Source organism: Malaya genurostris, chromosome 1, assembly GCF_030247185.1.
Source record: "Malaya genurostris strain Urasoe2022 chromosome 1, Malgen_1.1, whole genome shotgun sequence".
Taxonomy (NCBI): Eukaryota; Metazoa; Arthropoda; class Insecta; order Diptera; family Culicidae; genus Malaya; species Malaya genurostris.
Window position 1 is genome coordinate 8,105,174 of NC_080570.1, and position 13,706 is coordinate 8,118,879.

General features: G+C 36.3%; 2 protein-coding genes across 5 annotated transcripts in view; one reads left to right on the top strand and one right to left on the bottom strand.

Annotated features, from left to right (window-relative positions):
• The window catches only part of LOC131431398 (uncharacterized), an 87,216-nt gene that overhangs the window by 17,226 nt on the left and 56,284 nt on the right, over positions 1-13,706 (bottom strand). The gene's annotated exons all lie outside the window — the stretch shown is intronic.
• Positions 1-13,706, top strand: part of LOC131431413 (uncharacterized) — a 78,732-nt gene that overhangs the window by 9,495 nt on the left and 55,531 nt on the right. The window contains exon 1 of one of the 2 annotated variants that reach the window (XM_058597154.1): positions 6,556-6,669. The exons of the other annotated variant lie outside the window; for it this stretch is intronic. The gene's annotated coding sequence lies outside the window, so the exon portion shown is untranslated. Of the gene's footprint in view, positions 1-6,555; positions 6,670-13,706 lie in introns of those variants that run through there. 2 annotated transcript variants of the gene reach the window in all.

Sequence of the window (13,706 nt, forward strand, 5' to 3'; positions counted from 1 at the left end):
TCTTGGCTTAGAAGAAAATTCTTCAAATTTTATTGTTCTTCTGTTCAAGCTTTTATTAAAATTTCAAGCTTACGTGTTTTGCAGTATTTTTTTTTTGGCTTAATTTCTTTGAATCGGTACAGAAAAACATTTTTTCCAATTAGTGGAAGACTCAAATGAACTTGAAATCAATTCAATCTTCACCCAGACTGAGCGAGACCTTCGAATTGTAGGTAAACTTGGCCGGTCCGTTATCCGCGTTCGTTGCTATTTTCAATTGCTCAATACCGTGTCTGGGGGTGAAACCATAAGAAGTCATCTTACCCCGGGAATCCTTGTATGGCATTACACTCGTCAGTCCATTCAGGAAAACGTTGCAACTGAGAGCACAACAAACAAATAAACAAAAAAAAAACGGTGCGGAAGATTTAAATCATCTGATTTGTTCAATTCACTGCAGTTCAGCTCCGCAGCTCGTCCGTCCTTCAGTCACCCGGGAGGAGAACCATAACTTTGTACAACTTGTGACCAAATTTACCCGAACAATGCGAAGCATTCCACCAAAACAACGGAAAACAAAAGACCATAAATTGATGGCCACCGGTTCCCCGGTTAGTCAGGATGCACGTCACGTTAACAGTGGACGGACAACGATTCCGGAACAGTGGGGTAAAATCAACGATCGGCGTAAGAATGCTAGCTAGCTAGCTCGGTGTTAAACTCGATGACGAAGAGCGTTCAAAAACCTCTTTTCCCAGTTTTGGTTGTATTTATTTGCCACTTGAAGAGACGTCTGTTTTACCCCACCAACCAAAAAACGTGCCAGGCTGACGAGACTGGCTGTGCTTGATTATTCAAAATTTTCCAGAAGGGAACCGTTTTGGCGAGCTGCCATGATAATTAAGTTGAAACTGTACTTAAATGCTTCCTGTCAAGTCAAGTTCAAGTACGCCATCATGTTGTAAATACTAAAAATGGCAGTTCGGGATTTTTATTTCGACAGTTTGACGTCATTCCAGATTTTTTTTTCGTTCGTTCGTACAGAAACGATCTCCAAATTTGTTTTTGTGTTTTTTTTTTATATCCAAATGAAAGGGGCAATTGAAACATCTTTCCAAAATAAAGTAATAATATTGCACTTTCTAAAACCGAAAACACTTGTTTGTCTGTTTGTTTGTTTACCAAAAAAACATCGAATGTTGATTACCGGACCGAGCCAAACTCGGATGCCACTCCGGTTTACGTATTCACACTTGTGCTCTTCTACAGCGGTGTTCGGAACGTGATTTTTGCGCCGAACCCAACCGACCTGTCCTTCCGAAGAAACCGAATCGTTATCGACGGGAGAACGCACTTTGGCAATGCCATATGACTAATTATCGGCATTTGTCGGAATCCGGTCGAAACGCAGAAATATTTATGACAAACACGAGCTATCCAAACATCCGAAAGAGTTCATTTGTATGAAGACTGCTTATTAATGATTTGTTTTATGATGTTTCGTTATGGCATAATGTCGTTATCAACGTAGTTTTACTTTTTATTTTATCACTACCCAACGAGAAGCAACAGACTGAAAATTTGCAAAAACGTGCATCCCTAGAGGTAGGACTCGAGCTACGACTAGGAGACTTCTTCAATTCGTGGAAACGCTCTGCGTCATTTAAGCCACCCGGAAACGTGATTGAATCATTTGTGAAAGCAACTCGATGGGAACTCGTACGTTTTATCTGGTCGTAGTAGTTATGAATTGAAGAAAAATGTTGAAGGATAGAATTACATTGCAAGGTAACTAAAATATTACAAAGCATTTTGACAGAAAGCTGAAAGCACATTTCAGAGTAGTTCACATGGCACAGAAAGTCTCGTCGGATATTAGAAGTCTGTGGAAAATTGTGGCAGGTTGGTAACATCCCAGGGTAGCTCAAATGACAAAGCATTTCCTAAGATGGGTAGAAAATTTAAAGCTACAGTCACATTCCAGAGTAATTTGAAGCAAGTTGTGAAAAGTTTAAGGTTCTAATCATACTACCGAAAAGCTCAAACAATGAACAGACCATTTTCATGGATTGACAAAAATTAGGTTAGAGTCTTATTTTAGGGTTGCTTAAATGACACAAAGCATTCTACGGAAGCTTAGATTCGAATTCTATAATTGACGAATTTCGCATTTTTCGGATTGGTATGAAACTTTCTGGACATGTAGACTTTATCACAAAAAGTCACTTTGCATAATTTGTTTTTACAAAATTGATTTCGATTTAGATTGATTCTTGTCAAAACATTTATTGTTTGTTGAAGGTCAACGTTTCGATGGTTATATCTTCTTCTTCAGAGCAACTATGAATTTATGAAATTTTTCAGTACTCAATCTAAGTCGATGTGCATGTCTAGTGTTTGTATAAGTCTTATTATATAACTTCAAATTAAAACCGTTAACCGTTAACGAAAAACAGATATTTTGACGAGAGACCAATTGATCAAAAAGGCATCTGTGATTTAAAAGAACATAAATTGGTCATCCTAAAATACAATTTCTGATTTTGATAAAATGTTGTTCAAATATTTGTTCCCTACAAACCGACCATGCATTGCAAGACTTGTATAGAGAAAAAAAAGTTTTTCTAACAATAGTTTTTGTTGTCAAAGCTGAATATTTTTCCAGTGACTTTTTATTGAAAACTAAACCAAAATGAAATTCAATACCATCCAAAAAGCCAATGAAACTCAAGTTAGGAGGTGATTTTATGTACAGAATACGCTTTCGCTAGTAGCCCGATTGCTAGTTTGTAAAAAAAACAGACTGGACGATAAAGTTTTAGTAAAATATTTGTATTAAGAATTCTTACCTTGTAATATACGAACGTTTCGTAGGGAGCATATTTACTTATCTTGGGACAAATTTCATACAATTAAAAAAAAAATTAAATTGAATTTTTTTTCAGTGTAGTATTCGATTAGTAATTTTTTTCAAAATTTTATTCGAAAATTTATACTAACATCGCTAGTGCAATACTTTTTTGTGCACTTGCCATTTTTCGACTAAAGATATTGGAGAATAAATGGTAAAAAAAATTTGTTCCTTTTCGAAAGACTGTCTAGATCAGTTCAAAAAAAATTTTTTTTAGGGTGACTTTTTGTGGAAAAATCTACATGTCAAGAAAGTTTCATTTAAATCTGAGACGGTGTTCCGAAACTCCGAAGACGATTTGGTACGAAACTCTTCTATAGAAGTTTCTGTAACATTCCAGGGTAGCTCAAACTACATAGAGCATTTCTACGGAATGGAGAAAGTTGAAGGTTATAGTCACAATTTTTTGAATAGGTTCGAATCACATTTAAGGGCAGCTTAAATGACCCAAAGCAGAGTCAAGAAATAAAGAATGTTGAACGGTTCAGTCACTGTTCGGAGTAGCTCAAATTGATAATCAGTTTCTCTGTCACTGGTAGATTTAAAACAATATTTTTGTTTAAAACCCAACGTTTCGACGCTAGTGGTTGGCGTCTTCTTCAAGATGACTTTGCATCATTTGAGTTCGACTTCAACTTGCCACGTCTCACAAAAGAAGCCAACTTTTAACTTAGTATTAGAAATTGTCATTAGAACTGTTGATTTTACAAAAACATAAAAGAATTTTCGTTCCTTGAAAAAAAAAACACTTATATGCCTTATTTAGGAGTTTGGCTGAAAGCCACCTGAACCCCAAAATAACCCCGGCTGACGTCGATCAGTTCAGTCGCCTATTCGTGTCTTTCGGGACAAAATAAAAAGGTGTTTCTCAAGTTTCATTAACTTCATGTCTATTTATCGGTTCAAATTGCATTGGTTAAGTTTGCACTACGCAGTTCAATTTGAACGGCTCTCTGCACTGACGACTCGAAGACGAAACGTAAAAAATAGACTTATGTACCTGTTATTGTTTCAATACGGGAGTTTCTTTAATGACACGGAATGTGCCTGTAATCCGGGATAGCTCAAGCGGAAATCGGTTCAAAGAATCGGTCAAAGTAACAATCCAGGGTATTATTTTTTACATTTCGTCTTTGATTCATCAGTGCAGAGCAGTTCAAATTGAACTGCTTAGTGCTAAACTCGGCAGTTCAATTTGAACCGCTAAGCAGACGTAAAGTTTCTGCTACTTATTCCTGGCCGATGCAGGTTTGGTCATTTAGGGGTTAGCCAAATTTTGTGCCAGAAATAGTCGAAAACACGCTTTCGTTCGGCACGTCAGAAAAGACATTGCACTCCGTTGCAAAACAAAAAGTGTTCTGTAAGTAGCAGAAACTTTACGTCTGCTTATTTAAGTAATATTTAAGGGTAGCTCAAATGGCACAGAGCATTTCCACGGATTGCAGAAAATGTTGATCATGGAGGTAATTCGTTCCAGTGACTGAGTTTACACCTAAAATCTCAAAGTAAAAAAAAACAAAGTTACACAAAAAATTAGCACCGTATTTGCGATAAAGTCATAACAGTCTACCCTAGGCGAATGTATCCATTTGAAGCAAATATTGCACTGAAGCAGGGCTGATCGACGAGGGTTTCAGAACGGATTGGCTCTACACACGAAACAAGTTATCAGAGTTCAGAGATCAGAGATCTAGCTCACGTCTACCCAAATCTTGGAATCATTGCATCTGTTCGAATAGGAAATGATAACAAGTCCTTAAAAGAAAGAATCTGGTCTTGATAGTAGTTAACCAAAATTTCGTAACAAATTTTGAAAATAGGTATTATTCCCAAATATATGTCAGTTAGTTGTCGACAATCTATTGACTGTGATGTTAGTCCTTGTTCCTTTTTGTTGTTCTATTTCTTCGGGAAGAGACGTTTTCCGTGATGCCTAGCTAGGTTGAGGGACAATTGGTACACGTATTGCATCTTTGTCTATTTTATAGATGTTGCCCTTTTCGGAGGTGTCGTCGTGATTTTCTATCTTCTTATCGTATTTATTTCTGTTTCGAGTACTGGAGTCGAAATTTTACCTGAGAATCGGATTTTCATTGATCCTATTTATCTAAATAAATATAAAAATATATGCAGAGGGTTTCACAACGATTTTAGCGAGCCTGCAGATATCATCGTACACAAACCGGCCTCACCAATCAATTATTGATGAAAGCACGAATAACTTTCCGTTCCGGTAGTTTTAATTCACATAAACTGTGAGCAATGATTTATGCATATTTCGATGAATGGATGCGATTATTTTTACCCACATTTTTTTCGGACAAAACGCATTCGTGGAACCAATAAAAATCACATCGTTTCCAGTCACGGAAGCCAGCCATTTACCAGCAGACTGACGTCAGACTGGATCGTAATCGGCTTCGAGCGTTTTATAATGTTGAACAAAATCACTCTCACGTGAAATAAAAAGGTAAATATCTTCACTTCAAAATTGACCACGGACCAAGTGTCGCCCGGCCACAATTACAGATTAAATTACTCATGACATCTCCTTCTACGGGCTCACCGGGATTCTTTTCTTTTGTCCAAGGCAAAGATACAGACAGAGAGAGAGAGAGTTGACCCTTAGCACAACGATCGTGGAAACAAAAAACAACAACTAAAAGCAATGATTTCGACGAAAACTACTCGAAATCTCAATCGGCTTATGCATTCCACGTTAATCTTCCTTTTCGATGATTATGTGGAAGTCCTTGAAATTATGCTTACGAACAGGATAGAGAGAAAAATAAAGGCGCGATGTCGATGGATTTTGCGAGCCAATCAAACAAAAGTAAGATTTGGAAACACATTTTTTTTGGTTTTACGATATGAACGACCGTCGTCGGCCGGTCCTCCGGTTCTGGTGGTGTCTCTCGGTCATTGATCGTCGATTTGACTTTGTGACCTCGACGGACTGTGTTTCGTTTTTTTTTCGTTTTAATCCGAAGCAATCACCCGTTGCAACGCGGAGGAATTTCGAAGGCTGGTATTTTACTGCTTCCATGCAGTCCCGCACTGAATCTTCTATCGGGAACTGTGAATAAACTCTGAACGAAAATAGATCTACGATTTCACAATGAAATTTCCCAGTACTCAGAGGATGTCGTATGCCTTCCAGTGAGTCAATTGTTTTTTTTTTTAAAAACTTGAACTGCGTAGTCTTTACAGCAAAGTGTCGCGATTGTAACCTAAGTTCCTTCCGCTGAATCAAGTCGAACGATGGAACCGGGTGATGTGGAGCATGGAGCATTCAACAAATATTGACAAGTGCTTTCAGTTTCAGTTCAAGTGCTGTTCGAACCAACGGCCCTTTGTCGATCGGGTTTTCAGGAATGTGTGCACCGAACAACAACGCGACGGGTTGGTTATCAGTTTGTCGTTCCGATATTTGCACTGAATTCCGCGCCGGATGATTCAAGGCGGGAAATAACGCAACCCCGATAGCGATCGTCACGATAGCGGGACCCACCCAGGCACACTACCTTGACCATGTTTATCGTGTTTCCTGTTGAGTTCTGGTGGATCAGAAAAGCTTTCGATACCCGGCGACAGGCTTGTCCCATTTTAGTGTTAGGCAGTTAGTATTCAAGCGGGCGCGAAACTATTCGGTTGTAACGCGGGTTGTTAGTGGGTGACGAAGAGTGCTCCCGTTTAGATTATAGTTATAGTGATTTTTAGTGATTTATCTTCTCTAGAGTGACTTCAATGATCCACAAATGGCGAACCTGATTCATTCAGTAAGTAATATTTTATCCATTTATTTCTTGTCTTTAGAACACCTATCGCCGAGTAAAACTTACGTCGTAATAACCGAAGATTAATGAATAGTTGTTCAGTTTGAAGCTGATGGTGTGATTATAGTACGACTATAAAAATCAATTAATCACTAAATTGTTATGATCGAAAAATACTGTAATATTGCAATTTTAATTAACACCTGAACGAAACTGAGAAGAGAATAGCTTCAACAGATCTTTTCTCAGGCATACAGGAAGCGGATCAGCATTTTTTTGTTGTTTTCTATGGCAGCGAGAACGAGTATATGACGGGTTAGAAGCGATGAAACAGTTTTGATCTACTGCCCTTTTTCAGCAGCAGTGGGTCGGACGAACGCGTTAAAATTAATGAACAGAACTTGACATCATAAACCTTCAAGGGTTGCTGATGTCACTTTAGCAACAAGATCGGAAACTACATTTCATTGGCTTCTAAGTTCCTAATCAAAACCACTTTTATGAGTCTAAAAACGAACCGACAAAAGGCTATGTAAAACCAAGAATGTACTTGGGTTTGGACGAATTTCGCGCCAAATAGAACAAATGTTGGCAACGTCCACTTTGAAATGATAATGAAACATGTAGACTTTGTCACAAAAAACACCAAAATTGATCTGTCTTGTGAAAGTAAACAAACTTTTTCGCCAAATGTTGTACTAGCAATGTTCACGAAATTAACTAATTTTTCGAATAAAAATACTGGAAAAAAACTTACTAATGAATCCTACACTGAAAGAAATCGATTGTGACACGCAAAAGCCAGCGATCGCAAAACAACTAAAATATTAGTTGGTTTTCTGAATTTGATTGGTTAAACATTGGTACAACTAAACGATTGGTGTTTTAACTAAACTATCATTTTTGATTTATCGTACTGGCAGTTTAGCAAAGACATGCACCACAAAGGAGCAATGAAACGTTACAGTTGAGCAATGACATACACCCTAAACGGGAAAAGGAGACGTTTCAATGAGGTGTCACTTGTGCAACCGAACAATGACACACTGCCAGCAAAGTAACATGTATGCATGAAAGCAAAAAAAATGTCTCAGTTATTTCAATCAATTATTCAGTCATTTGAACTTAAAACGCCTATTGCAATTAATATTTTTCTGTTAGTCTTTTCGGAATATATCGCAATGTAACGTAATTGAATACAATTTTCATTTGGGAGCCTGGACATTGTAGTTCGAAATGATTTTTTTTGGAAAAGTTACATTGAATCAGGACAATCTTCACTTTAAAATGGTACCCGCAGAAAAAAATCCGGGTAATTCTAATAATTCATCTCAGTTATGTCATATACGAAAACCTTTAGTTAGAGTGAGATCTGTTGTCTTTGTTCGATAGATTGACTTCAAGAGAAAAATTAAATTAGGAACATTCGCTTCGAGACTTCACGAAGCTATAACAGCAGTATAGAATAATTTTGTCTGCGGTATTGCTTCTTGGAGCTGAAGCAAAGATATTATATTCGATTTTGATTGAAAGACGAGTCATCGGTGAAATAACATGGTGACTTTACTAATTCTGATGTGATACAACAAACATTCAACATTTGTTTGGAACAACCAAACTCTAGTTTGAATCAAGCATATTTTGTTCGAATCTACGATATTTTGGTTCGAAACACCACATCGCCATTTGAAACAATTTTTTTTGTATCATGGGCAGCTAAACGCTCACGGAATTTTACTTAAGTAGCTGCAAATGCAACAATAGATTATAAATCTCGAGATAGAATTAACCAGCAAAATGTTCACAAAGCATTAAGCAGTTTCTACCCCACTTGCAGAATGGCTCACTGGAAGAGCGTTTCTAATTCCGTTTTCAAGACTGTAGCTAATAAGCCTAATGCTAGAGATTCACTTCCGAGAAAATACAAATACTATCACTTCGCTTCAGCCAAGTGACAGCATTCGAATACAGCAATTTCGGTTTCCTGAATGGGTAAGATAAAATCAATAGATATATCAGTTGAATCAACAAAATTTTAGTTGAAACAACCATGGCGTGAAACAACAATTGCAATATTGTAATTTTGTGATCTGTGGGCTCTCCGTGTAGGATCGTAGTACCAGTCATGCAATAATTATGTACATTAGGAATCGGTTGCGGAGTCTGTTGAAACAGAAAGGCCAAATTCCACAGAAGAAATGTAATTCCAGGACATTGCTTTGCGATTATACATTGTAATATGAGAAAATCATCGCAAAAACTGTTTCTGGTCTAAACCGATTTTTTTTCGAATGTCTTTTTACCGAGAACTAAACTAAACTGAAAGTCAAAATCATCCAAGAATGTAATAAAATTCAATTTATGAGATACATTCACAGAATACTGCGATATATACAAAAAGTTTCAAGGTTGGTCGAAGAAAAAATTTTGTTAAAAAAACTTAAAAGTGACCTTGCAATATATAGAGCATTAGTAAGGAACATCATTAGTTATCTTGGGACAAAATTTCATCAAAATCAAAAATAATTCTTTTTTTCTGTAAATCGATTTCAAATTTTGAAAAACGATTTTTTTCAGTGTAGGATTCGATTAGTAATTGTTTTCAATTTTTTTTTATTCGAAAATTTGACTGATTTTGTAAACTAAAAAAAATATAAGTGAAACATAAATGAAAAAAAGTTTGCCTTTTTTTTTAGACAGTCCAGATCAATTTTGGAAAAACAAAGTATGCAAAGTGGCTTTTTGTGACAAAGTTTAAATGTCCACAAAGTTTCACTAAAATCTCAGAGGGTACTGCCAAATGCGTAAATGCGTAACCATCTTACGATCAATAAACGGTCGATGGGGCAAATAATTACCTATCTTAGGACAAAATTTATTAAAAATAAAAAATGGACTCTTTTGTGAATTGACTTAAAATTTGATTAAATCGAATTTTTCAGTGTAGGATTCGATTAGTTTTTTTGATTCGAAAATTCGACTAATTTTGTGAATATCGCTAGTACAACATATTTTTGCAGGATTTGTCATTTTTCGATTACAGCCACCTGAAAAAAAATAAATGGATAAAAGATAGTCCCTTTTCGAAAGACAGTCTAGATCAATTTTGGGAAAATAAAGTTTGTACAGCGATTTTTTCCGTCAAAGTCTACATGTCAAGAACGTTTCATTCAAATCTGAGAGGGTGCTGTCAGCCCTGAATACGATCTGGTTCTGAAGTAGTCAATTATGTTCCCAACCAATTGTTCATATTTCCTATCGAGGCCTACACTGAAAAAAATCGATTTTAAAAATTTAGTCGTTTAAAACACACTATTTGTTTTGATGGAATTTTTGTCCTAAGATAGGTAATTATGTTCCCTGTCAACTGTGTATACACTGTAAGATTAGCATTTCAAGGGGAAAAAAATTTTCTCCGTGTTCAGCATTGATATTTTTTGCAAATATCGGGCAACTAGCGATGGAGTATTCTACGAAATATCCTTACAAAATGAGTTGAATTGAATAATTTGGTCTCTCAGTTTGATTTAGTTTTCGATAAAAAAAAACGAAAAAAATCAGTTTGAGCAACAAAAAGCTTTTGTTAGAATAAACTTTTTCTCCTCATTTCAAATGTTTAAAAACGATTGAAACGAAATTTTATTAAAATCAAAAGTGGCATTTTTGTGAATCGGCTTAAAATTTTTCAAATCGATTTTTTCCGGAGTAGGACTCGATTAGAAATTTCTTCAAAATTTTTATTTGAAAATGTGACTGATTTTGTGATAAAATCACTAGCACAAAACTTTTTTTGAAGGATTTGTCATTTTTTGGAAATTGGTAAAAAAATTGGCTTATTTTCAAAAGACAGTCTAGATCAATTTTCGGAAAAACAAAGTAGGCAGAGTGGCTTTTTGTGACAAAATCTCAGATTCATTAAAATCTCAAAGGGTGCTACTAAATGCGTGTTCTATCTGACGTGATATTTGCCTTTGACAAAAGGTAAGAACGTTTTGTATGGACCAAAACTAGTAAATTCAAATATTTTTTTTAATGCGGGGAATACGCACTGCAAAAAATCGCATAAAAAATCTGCTTAACTCCAAGAATTCGCATAAAAAATCCGCATAACATTGTGAATTCTCACAAAAACACACACACACACACAAAACTAAGCGAAAAAATTGTTTTCAGAAATTCATGAAATCTGGTGTTAACATTGAAAAAATATCGACTGGATATTGAATTTGACTTGTCCTAAATTTGTTGTCAACTGTTTTAGAAATGCATGAAACGTCAAGATCTCGTGTCATGTAAAAAAAAACTTTTGAGAAAAAATATATTACAAGTCTCAGAGAGTATTGATTATTTTTTTAGAGAAAATACTACATCTTGACGTTTCGAGCATTTCTAAAACAAAACAAGAAAACCGCAAAAATTCACATGAAAATCCGCATAATTTTGAAAATTCTCAAAAATCCGCATGACTTCGATAATACGCAAAAATCTGCATAACTAATATAATTTTCATAAAAAACGTATAAAAACCGTGACGTTCATCACAACGAATGGTTCCAAAATTGGGCTATAAGGCGTGTAAAAACTGTTTTGTCTTATCTACTGTGGTCTAAACTGTGTGAGAATGAGGCCGAGCGTTGTGACGGAAACTTACGGAATCTAGTCTTTTATGCTGGTAGTTTTTTCTTTTGTGGTCCTGCCTTTCCAGATTCCACCATAAACTGATTATGACCCCAACCCAGTAAAAATTGTTGATAAGGTGCGCAGTTCGCAACAAAACATGAGTTTTTCGGTTTTGCCGTTGATTGAAAATTTAACGTAATTCAGTTTAAAAAAATTTAAGATCAGTAATATTGTACCACTCAAAAAGTTTATTTCTATTGGAAAATTTCTGTTTTGGCAATTACGGCAAAAACAAACTCAAGTTTGCATAACTGATGAATACATGAACTCGAGGCTCTACAAGAAAGGGTGTTTGTCAAATGGCAATCTATGCATATATTTTTTTCGCGTTTCGCCTTCGACTCAGCAGTGCATTAGCAGTTCAAATTTGAAAAAAGACAATTCAACTTGACCAGCAAGTCGTTTACGTGTGAACAATCATAAAGGATATTGCGCTTCATTGTTGCATCATTCAAAGAGTAAACTTCGCGTTTTCTTAGTGTGCCAAAAGCAGTTTTCAAGAGCAAATGGTAGACCTTAGATCGCACCATATTCGGTATAAACGCGGTATAAACGCACAAAACTTACTTCTAGATTCAGTATTTCCTTTACTTAGTACTTAGTACTATCCCTTATCTTAGTACTTAGTACTATCCCGCAGTCTTACCTGCAATGAGAGAAGAAAATAAAAAATAATTTAACTCATTTGTCTGCAGGGGAATTTTCTTCGCGTAGGTTGCTAATACTATTTTCTGAAAAATTGTTCCGCTAATTACTTCGAGCGGTTTTGGGCGTTTGGTTACGCTACTACTAAATGTTATTTTCATTAGTGCCGATTTAACCGCCGTTTTCAAGAAGCAGAAAAACTGATGAATAAGGTGATCGTGGGCGCTCCTTCGCATTCCTGGAATCGCGTCTCGACTAATCAGCCGCTGGCCGACCTACATACGTATGTTAATTGTACGTCGAGTACCGTATGAGATTTTTACAAAATGGATCGCGTGCTTACTTGTGTCAACACGTCAGCATGTGTCATATGCCACTTTTTTTTGCGTGTAATCGAACACATAAATCTCGGTTCTGCGCGGCAACAAACGAGAAGCCAAAGGTACGAGAAGAGGGCGTCCAGTGCTGTGCCATGAAAGTAGAAGTAGAAGTGGCTGGCCCGGGTGAACCTCAATGTTTTCATTCATCGTTGAATTCCTTTTTGGCAGTTCACCACCACATTGTTCCGTAGTACTTAGCAGGCCGTGCCCGTGCCCGCTGTGTTTTGCCTCTCAAAGTAGGCTTTTGCGTGTTATCTGGACCAATCCAGTTGGAATGGAACAAAGAACAAGCACTTTCTTTTGACAAAAAAAGAATCCCATTACAAGATCGTTTGTCCGTTATTTATTCAAATTGTAATATTAGCACTGGAGTCTACATAAGGTTTCTAAGCATTTGAAATTTTTCCTCAAGTACAAATACTCACACAAAAAAGCGTGTCTTGGTTAATATTGACTTTCAAGACAAAATGTTTTCTATAACATTCATGTAAATTGTTGCTCAATTTCATTCTTCATGCTTGTATTTTTTTCAATATAAACAACAATTTGTGTAAAATAAATCCAATAGTGAAGAACTGTGCTGTTTGGGGTTATTGTGCAATTGACCGAAGATCAAAGTTTCCATCCACGGCAACCGGCTGCCCAGAGTTAAAATACACGAAACCAAACGAAGCTAGGTAAAGATAAGAATATTTTCTTACCTATAAATTCAACCTTTCCATGTAAACGATTAAATTGAAGATGGAAACTTTCATTTCTATCACACATTTTTACAGTGTGGTACTCACAAATATGTTTGTTCTTGAATTTGTTGCATTTCCGCGTAGGCAATAAATCATTTATTGAAATTATTCTACTTCTACAGGGTGATTTTTTAAGAGCTTGAGAACTTTTTTAAACAATAAAACGCATAAAATTTGCAAAATCTCATCGGTTCTTTATTTTAAACGTTAGATTGGTACATGACATTTACTTTTTGAAGATAATTTCATTTAAATGTTGACCGCGGCTGCGTCTTAGGTGGTCCATTCGGAAAGTCCAATTTTGGGCAACTTTTTCGAGCATTTCGGCCGGAATAGCCCGAATTTCTTCGGAAATGTTGTCTTCCAAAGCTGGAATAGTTACTGGCTTATTTCTGTAGACTTTAGACTTGACGTAGCCCCACAAAAAATAGTCTAAAGGCGTCAAATCGCATGATCTTGGTGGCCAACTTACCGGTCCATTTCTTGAGATGAATTGTTCTCCGAAGTTTTCCCTCAAAATGGCCATAGAATCGCGAGCTGTGTGGCATGTAGCGCCATCTTGTTGAAACCACATGTCAACCAAGTTCAGTTC